The sequence below is a fragment of the Helianthus annuus genome, chromosome 11 (genome assembly GCF_002127325.2).
Source record: "Helianthus annuus cultivar XRQ/B chromosome 11, HanXRQr2.0-SUNRISE, whole genome shotgun sequence".
Lineage (NCBI taxonomy): Eukaryota > Viridiplantae > Streptophyta > Magnoliopsida > Asterales > Asteraceae > Helianthus > Helianthus annuus.
In genome coordinates, this window is record NC_035443.2 from 180761102 (window position 1) to 180771312 (window position 10211).

At 39.3% G+C, this 10211-nt stretch overlaps 1 non-coding gene across 1 annotated transcript; it reads right to left on the reverse strand.

Moving 5' to 3' along the window:
* Positions 1 to 9078: 9078 nt before the first annotated feature.
* On the reverse strand, positions 9079 to 9185 carry LOC118484544. Its single transcript, XR_004873654.1, has one exon. It is a non-coding gene; the product is annotated as a small nucleolar RNA R71 (small nucleolar RNA).
* Between the last annotated feature and the right edge of the window lie 1026 nt (positions 9186 to 10211).

A 10211-nucleotide genomic window follows, 5' to 3' on the forward strand; every position in this document is an offset into this window, starting at 1 on the left:
CAGTACGATATACACCCAGAAACCATACGAATGGAGATTCATATTCTAAAAGAATTTGATGTATTTTCTTGTGTATGCAAAATCCTTCTCCGCAATTACTTAGGTTACAGTTATCGGGAAAATAAGCATATATTTTAAGCGTACGCATATTTATATTTAGAAGTAGCCAGTGGTTCTCGTTGTGCGCTACGGGCATGTAAATCTGCAAAAAATTGAAACGTAAACAAGCCCTGAAAAAGGTATTATTTTTGGGAAATTTTTTTAAAGTTACAAATTTTTTAAAAAATCAATATTTTTTAATGAAACATAAAATATAAAGATTGCTAATTTCCTTAAACAGAAAGTTTATTTTTAAATTTATTAAAATACGTACAAGTCTATTATTTCGTTGTCAAATATTGGTGTAAAAAAGTAAAGGTCTGCAAATTTATAAAAAGCGTACATTCCGAATAAGCATATTTCACAACGTACCGTATCAACGTCCCAAAAGGGAGGAAAAAATTCTTTTGAACCGTCTCCATATCCATAGGCCTCTCTATTTTATTCTATTATCATGTTAAAAAAAGTAGGCGGGACAACTGTCCACCGATAATCATTTGACGATATCGCCTTAACCGTCTGTGAAGCTCCCGTTGATACATTAGCTTGTTACACCATGCATTGATATGTTGAGAAAAATATGGTAAACGTTTGACCAAAAAAAAACACTATCATTAACAGGAAAGGTATTTCGAAGGTACCGTTTCCTGAATAAATCCGTTTCCACAAAATCGAAGTAATCGGCCTAACCATTCTTTTCCGAGAGGTGTTTTACCCATGTAGGTTGAGTAGCAAGTTGGAGTGTCGCCGTCATAGTAAAACTCTAGGATATTTGGCGACCAATGTTCAAACCGATCATTTTGGTTTATCCAAATGGTGCGTTGCAAGGAATGAGGAATGTTTGAGTAAGACATCCGGTGTGGCATTATTGACATAGTGAGGGCACACATATATATACACACATGTTCACAATAAATATAATATATATTAATATATAATATTTAAATATAATATTGGAAACATATATACAAATAATATATATAATGAATTATGTTTTATAAAATATAAATTAATACAAATCATTGAATACATTCAATATCGTCCTCTTCTATCTCGTCGACTGATTGTTTAGGAATAAGCGAGTTGTAGAAAATTATCAACAATTGGCGCCTCATCCTTGTAGCCATTATGCTTGTGTCTTCACCATCATTTAGTGGTTTTTTGTTAATCAACCGGTCTAGAAAGATACAAACCCAAACCCCACAGTCCCCTAATGGTCCCGTCATCTGTATATACTATTTGAAACGGATACTTTAACGGTAAAGGTTTGTTGTCATAGTAACCATGCATATGAAGCCAATGGTCAAAAACAAAATTTATGTGGCAAACCACTTCCGTTATTCCTTTTTCCAATTGTTGCATGCCCATCAAGCTACAAAAAAATGAGCATTGATTACAAGTCATACCTTTTAAGAGACCGTTAAGTAGAACTATTAAATAATCAGCTACAAAAAAACCAGCGTTTATAAATTTTTACCTGTCATAAATGGTGAGGGTCTGGTTAACCAGGTTGAAAACTCCTAAAAACCAGTGAATTGACGGTATAAATAACAGTACATACACCTCGTCAACGCTAAATATCGGAGGAAAAGGCTCTACAACCCTGTTGAAGTAACCTTCGAACTTCTGATCCAAAGTTTGACAATGCATCTAGAAATATGGGGGTAAAATGGACCAACGGTCAAATGGATTTCTTGAATGATACATGTGTAGCATCCATCCAAAAAGGTGTTGTTATAAGGTTGGACAATTTTAGCAAAAGTTTATAGGAAACTTTAGTATATTTAGTATTAACAAATTAAATTAATTAAATTTATACTGCTTACCTCATCGCTTAACCAGCCAGTCCCGTCAGTGCCTAGCAAGGCCGCCCAGAAATTAGGACCAACATAGCCGCCTGCTGTGAGTGTTAGTTGTCTATCGCTGCTAATTGGTGCCGAATTTTTTATCTTTGAAATAAATTATCTTCATCATTTGCTATCTTTTTTTTGCTTCCGCTTGAGGTTTCTGTAAACTACAAATGGTGATAGCATAGCCTTAGCGGGCTTCACAAGCCTTTCGGACCGCCTCAGTTTCGTCATCTCCGGATCCTCATTCTACAATAACATTATTTAAGAGGTACATTAACAAAACGTACATGGATAACTAAAATAAACATATACGCAGGCCAAACTTACGGCTTCTTCCGTAACATTTTCGAGATTTGCAGACACATGATACACATCCTTATCGAAGTTAAAATAGAAATCAGCTGCCGCCTACAAATTTTTTAAAAATGTTAGAAACATTTTTAAATAAATTTATTTTTTAGATTTTTATAACCAAATAAACGGGATTTTTGAATGAATACATTGTCATATTCTTTTTGCGATTGTTCCATCGGTGTTCGTATGTAGCTTGGAGTATTAACAGGAGCCATACGAAAAGTTTGCAACAACTCTGACTTGAGCATGTCAGTCAACGCCCGGTTGTTTGAGAACATCATTGACTGAAATTTAGAGGCAAGCTGCTCTTTAGAATAAAATCCCGATGAAAACTGACCGGGACCAACATCCCGTTGCAAGTCAGCCGTCTTTAACGGAATATCATGCGTCTGAACCGGTATTTCAGGTGTAAATTCGTGCGTTTGAGCCACCTGAACCGGTACTTCATCATTTTCGAACAAGTTGGCAATGTAGTCCTTCAGTGGTTGGCCGCAGTTTTGACTCGGGCCGATTGGATGTTGAATTGGAGGGGGTAATTCAGTCGCCATAGCAGGATTATAAATTTGACGTTCAAGGTCCAAATAATCCGAGCTTGAAATGTACCACTCTGTCTCGGCCTCAAACATAGTTGGTAGTATGAAGTTTAGCGGTTTATATTCACGTCTCTATCAGATTAAAACCAAACATTTTACAAAAAAAATGTTAAAAACTAATAAAGGTTGAAACTGTTAAAACGTTGAATTTGTTTTTTAAATTTTATAATTTATAAAATTATAATTCGAAAGTAATAAAGGTTGAAACTGTTAACGGTAGGAAAATTTATTTTTATAATTTTTTAATTTTATACTGTTAACAGTTTTTATTTTATATTTTTATAATTTTATCTGTTTTTATAATTTTTTATAAATATAATTTTTTAAAATTATAAAATTTTATAAAATAGCAATTTACCTTTATTGCATTCGCTAAGATGCCATCAACACTACCCTTCATCAGCTTTTGTCCTTCTTTCCATCCTAAAAATCTCGGAATGGTCTGAGCATTGAAATACCCCCTCCTTCGTTTGAATTCCAGAAATACCTCTAGAATCCACATCTGTAAATGCATTAACATATTTAACAGGTATTAGTATACAAATTAAAACGAACATTACACTTAAAATATAAAATATATATACGATTTCCCAGGTACCTTAAAGGGCCAAACAAATCCATCTAACAAAAAACCCTTCGTGTCTTCCTTTTGACGAACATGCATATCATACACGTTCGTATACGTGCTCTCCCAAAAATAATTACCCCATAGATATTGGTTAAAGTCATTCATATTATCCACCAGGTGTAACAGTTTAACATCGATTGCATTTGAATCCTGCAACCCTAAAAACCCTTGACCCAAAAGCATCAGTAGACATATCCTTGTGCAATCTTCGTCACTATATCGCATCGGACATTCAAACATATCTCTTTTTCGTTTGAAAGCAATACGTTAACGGCCCAGGAAATGTCGGTTTTTAAATGAGTCAGGGTGGTCAATCGGGTTCTAGTTAGTGGACCCAAACCTTAACCCTGTTATTAGACAAAATTGTTTCGGGGTAAACATTAAAATTTCTTGGCCTAGGCGATATGTAATCCCTAATTTGGGTGTAGGTGTATGCACTTGTAATTGTGCAACACCGAGTAAGAGTAGACTATCACACATAACACACTTAATATCCAAAAAAGGCCCAAAACATGTCCGCCTAATCTGGGATTCAATAGGTGCCGTCATTCTTTCGTTCAAAGTCTTTACTATATTCTATTTTTGGCGAACTTTGATCTTTTTGGCCTTGTAAAGTAACAAATGAAACAAAAAAAAAAACAATAGTAAATATACTAAAATACTAAAACACTATAATAAAGGAAAGAAAAGACATAAGTATCAACGCTACACATGGGACAAGAATTTCTCCAACGTCTTGCATGACGTGATCAGGTGGCATGTGCTATTAACGACCCATTGGTGGGAAACCGTAGTAATTTGGATCCATTGTCAGTCAACGGGCAACGTGGTAGTTCGGCAGCAGAAATCAAACGATGGTCTGCTCTACAACGCGGGTCGGGTCTTTGGTCGGATCTTCAACGATCGTCGGGTCTTTCTTCGGATCTTCAATGGTCGTCGGTGTCACACCCCCAAAATCCACACGCGGAGTATCACCGCTTGGAGGCGTGATGGACCAGGATCAAGCCACCAATCATATTGAACATGTAAGTAAGAAGTAAAAATAATTGTATGTCAACCAAACCAATATGAAAGGTGTTTAAAACGTAAATATAATATCAATGTTTAGCGGAAGCATAAGAGAAAACCCAATTCATAAGTATCAACACAAAATGTCATAATGTTTTACAAAGTAGTCACGATCCTTGTCCACAACGACCGCGCCTCCCAGTGCAAGCTCCATAAGTACCTAACGACCTGCAAGGCATGTAACAGAGAGCCAACAACTAGTTGAGCGAGTTCACAGTGGGTTGTTTAGTAATAGTGTTCATTTCATAAATCGTTCGTTTGTTTAGTAACCCGTGTATCGTTATTAATTACACCGCGGCCCTCCAGGCATGTGTGCGAAGATTAGTGGGGGTTTCCCATGTATTGTAGACTAGTTTACTTGTATCGCGGCCCTCCAGGCATGTGTGCGAAGATTAGTATAAGTATCGTGGCCATTCCAGGCATGTGTGCGAAGAAACAGTATCAGTATCGCGACCATTACAGGCATGTGTGCGAAGAGTAGTGGGGGGTTTCCCCAGGTATCACTAGTCTAGTAGTATCCATAAGTGACCTTTCCCAAAAGAGGTCAGTTTACGTAATTCCCATAATCATCTAAGTACAATCCATCAACCAATCCCATTCCCTACCCCGGGAATCCCATGCCTTAGTAAGAGTGTGAACTCACCTTGGTTTTGCTCGGTATGCTACGTATGTGCAAACAAGTAATCAGTCAAGTCCTATAGTACACATGTGTACGTAATCAGTTTGTATTCACGAAGTTCGCACATAAGTATAGTCACAGTAGACAATGCATCAACAAACACCGAGTAGCACATCGCACGTATTCGTCATCATACAAGTCATACACAACATTTAACGGCAGTTAACTAACTAGGTTAACTCTTAACAGAGTTAAATAAAGTCACTGTGCAAATTATCCCTTCGGCGAAACACCCTTGTTTCGCCGTGTTCTCCCTTCGACGAAACAACTTGGTTTCGTCGTGATATCCCTCGACGAAACACGTTCCGTTTTGTCGCGACTGACCTCGACGAAACATAACTTTGTTTCGTCGTAATCGTTTCGTCGGATTATGCGTTTCGTCAACAAGTCTGTTACGTCAACATGTATCAGTTATGAAATCATATAGAAACCCTAACAGCCGTCATCAACATACGAAAATCATACAGTCTTTCAACAATTCATCGATTTCATGTATTAACATATCATAGCATAATCATCTGTAAACATTTGGACAATCTAGCATACGAATATCACATCCCAATTTCCTCATTCAGAATCATGTTAGCACCATTCATGAACAATGGCATAGACAATTGAAATCATAAACCTAAACCCTAATTTACATACTGATTTAACAACAAGAAATCTAATCCGACACATGAATCCGCAACAGACAATAGATTCTATTATTGCTAATTCCTAAATCAATCATGAACACAACCATTATTTAACATAGAGATTCCAAGCAAGAACAGTAAACGATGGTACAATCAAACAATCACACAAAGGTTAACCACTAACCGCGATGAATGGAATAACAACTAGATCGATTCGGGCTTCGGGGACACGAGATTGCCGTCAACAGAGAAAAGGGAGCTCTAGGGTTTTTCTTATTTGCCAAAGAATGTCGAGTGTGGCAGTTTCACGCAACAAATACCCGTCGTTACATGTTGGGCCTTTAATGGGCTTCGGTGAGACTGGGCTCGGCGAAACAACTTGTTTCTTCGAGATTGGGATGACGAAACAGATCCTGTTTCGTCGTGATGATCTACGGCGAAACGTACTTGTTTCGTCGGATGTGTTCATGGCGAAACAATCTTGTTTCGTCGGGCTATTTTACAGTTTAAAATAGTTAAGTCTTTCACAAGTTCCATATTATATCACCAAGCACATAAGTATGTAATAATCACAATACGTTTGTGATGTGTGTAAAATGCAACATATAAATCACATCAATTAAGGCATAAAACTAACCCTTTTTAAGTACTAATGTTGGAAAAAGAGTGTTTTTGTCTTCCTTTTGTATTTTCAGGATGAAATGAGCTCAAAATCACAAAATAAGCAAAAAGACAGCTAATTCTACCATAAATACAAGAAAAGGAACAAAAGTGGACTGCCCGGACCCTCAACGGCACCTCCCAAGGCAAAGGAGAAGAAACAGAGTCTGAACACGCCCCGTGTCCAGCGAACACGGGGGCGTGCCCAGGAAGCAGCAGAAAAGACAAACCAGTAGAAGCTTCCATTGCCCACCACGGGGCCGTGTCCAGCGGGCACGGGGGCGTGGTGAAAGTACAGCAGGTGCATTAATTGTAATTCGCAATTACAATTAATGAAGAGAGAGAATGTCAGACGGGCACGGGGCCGTGTCCAGCGGACACGGGGCCGTGTCCAGCGTTCTGTTCAGCCTATAAATAGAGGAGCTTGGTTTCATTCTCTCTCATCCCTTGGCACACCACCTCTCTCACACTTCATCCACCACCCACCACCACCATAACACCATCATCCACCACCATCATCCATTGTCCATCATAGAGTGTGTGAGTCGTCTCGGGATCCAAGATTGATCGTAAGAGTTCTTGACAATCAAGGCCATGTTTGCCTAAGTCTCTTACATCACTTGGTGAAGACAAGTGTTTAGTATAATACTTTTTATTTTTAATCTTTTGCACTTTTTATTTGGTTTTGTATTAATGACTTTAATAACTAGTTACTTATGTTGAAGGTGATCTTTCCTTATCGTTTGTCCGTGGTGTCTTGGCATTATTTTACTGTCTATATAAAATAAAAGATTTTCACCATTCATATCTCCACGGTCTATATGGAGGTATGTTGGCTACCTGGTCGGGGGTTAAGGGAACGGTTTGGTAAGGGTCTTGCCCTTGTTCAGCGTTTAGAGGTCCTGCTTGGGACCTGGGTCAAATTTAGTAGGATCTCCTTCAATGCCCATAGGTATTGGATGGCGGGGATCCAAACTCTTTGACCCCCTCATAAGTTAACTACTATTAATACTATAACCCGGCTATTTAGGACTGTATCCCTGCTGACTCAGACTACTTAGCCGAGGGTAACGTCACCGCCAAAAGCGGGGCCTACCACAATTTGCATTAATAACTTAATTCATTATCTTTCAATAATCCGACCCTTTAGGATTGTATCCTTGCTGACTCAAACTACTGGGTTGAGGGTAACGTCGCCTTCAAAAGAGGGGCCTACTACAATAACTAAGATAATCTCTTAAACAAGTGCAAAAGTGCGAAAATAATCAAAGGTTATACTAATACACGTGTCGGATCCAAGTGATTCATCTTGTCTATCTGTTTTTATTTTATTTTTATTTTCAGCACTTAGTTAGATTTTATTTTTCTTAGTTTAAAACATTTTTCTAACCTTTTGATTTGATTAGACGTTGAGGATAAACCGGTATTAAAAGCTCTTGTGTCCTTGGACGACCTCGGTATCTTACCAACACTATACTACGTCCACGATGGGTGCACTTGCCCATATGTGTGTTTAGTGTTAGTGAATATCGTGTTTTATAAATTTAAAACTTGGCTAAAAGTGTAAAAAGGGCTTAAATATACATCAAAAATAATATTACACTACACACGCATCAAGTTTTTGGCGCCGTTGCCGGGGACACAAGGATTTTAAGAAAGTTAGGAATCAACGGCCTAATCATATTTTTATTTTTCTTTAATTTTTTAGGATTTTTTTTAGATTTTTCAGCTTCTGCAGAGCTCAGCACGGGGCCGTGCCTAGTCGGACACGGGCCGTGCTCAGCAACGTTACTGGCAGTTTTTGTTTTTCAAGTTACCGAAGGCTGACCACGGGGCCGTGTCGGTGCAACACGGGGCCGTGTCCAACTTCCAGTAACTGGGATCTGAAAAACAATCACTGTAATTCCGACCACGGGGCAGTGTTCGCTCAACACGGGGCTGTGGTGAACCTTCTGACCGACATTCTTTTCTGTTTTTATTGCAGGACTTGGAACCTGACACCATCCTCGCGTAGTGTATGAGCTCCAGTTCCAATAAAGACATAAAGGAACCGCTAGAAGAACCCGAACGCTTTCTCAGAAAAAGGTTAAAAGCCAAAAACCAAGAGAAGGTTTCGGGTGATCCACCCCCAATGGCGGACCAACGTACCCTTATGGACTATCTACGGCCCACCGTAGGTAATCTAGGCGCCGCTATCAATGCTCCGAATGTCGAAGCTAATAACTTCGAACTTCGACCGCATTTGATACAAATGCTCCAAAACTCCGCAACCTTCCACGGGCTTGCGGACGAGGATCCTCATCTACATATAACTAATTTCTTAGAAATCTGTGATACCTTTCGGATCAATGGAGCATCAAACGACGCCATCCGCCTCCGTATGTTTCCATTCTCGCTAAAAGACCGAGCGAAAGCTTGGCTCAACACCCTCCCAGCTGGAACGGTAAACACCTGGGATGAACTAGCCCAAAAGTTTCTATATAAGTATTTCCCTCCTTCTAAAACTGCTAAATTAATGGCTGAAATTAATACATACTCACAAGAGGACGGGGAATCCTTATATGAAACGTGGGAAAGGTTCAAGGAGCTATTACGCAAGTGTCCCCATCACGGCCTCGCAATATGGCAACAAGTATCCACTTTCTACAATGGATTGTTGCCACACACTAGGCAGACACTTGATTCTAGCTCCGGGGGACTTTTAGGTAATCGACGCCCACACGAAATATATAATCAGATTGAGGAAATTGCTCAAACCAATTTTCAATGGCACACCCCCCGGGGAAATAAGTCTATCGCCCCGGGCGCCCATAAGGTCGACGAAAGCACCTCTTTACAAGCCCAAATCGAGGCCCTTTCTTCAAAAATAAAAAAATTAGAAATGACAAAAACAGTCTCGGTTATGGCTTGTGAAGGGTGTGGTGGGTCACATGAAAATTGGAGTTGCATGAAAGAAACGGACGATCAACAAGAAATGGTAAACTACATTGATAATAGACCTAGGCCGTCGGGTCCTCCAACAGGAACCTACAACCAAGGATGGCGAAACCACCCAAACCTTGGTTGGAGGGAAACCGGCAATAGTAGTAACCAACAAACCCAACGAACAAACTTTCAGCAATCAAGAAATGAGTCACAAAATTTCACTCAACAACAAGGTGGACGAGAAAGGCTCGAAGATACTATATCTCGCCTCATCTCTGACACTGATAAGAAAAACTCGGAAAGATTTCTACAATTAGAATCTAATTTTAGGAATCAGCAAGCTAGCATTCAAAACATAGAAAAACAAATAAATCAACTAGCACAAAATATTTCCGAGAGACCACAAGGCGCATTACCTAGCAATACCGAAACAAACCCAAAGGCGCAAGTTCACCTCATCACACTACGAAACCGCACCGTAGGGCCTGCAGAAGTACCTCCAGCAACGGAAGAAACGACGCCAACACATCTGCAGGAAAAGAGCTCTCCCCCATCACCAGAGCCTACCAAGGCTCCTCGAGTTCCGTACCCCGGTAGGTTAATTCGTCAAAAGACCAATGAGCAGTTCGCAAAATTCGAAAGTCTGTTAAAACAATTGCATGTCAATATTCCTTTTATCGAAGTCCTAACCCAAATGCCCAAATACTCTAAATTTAT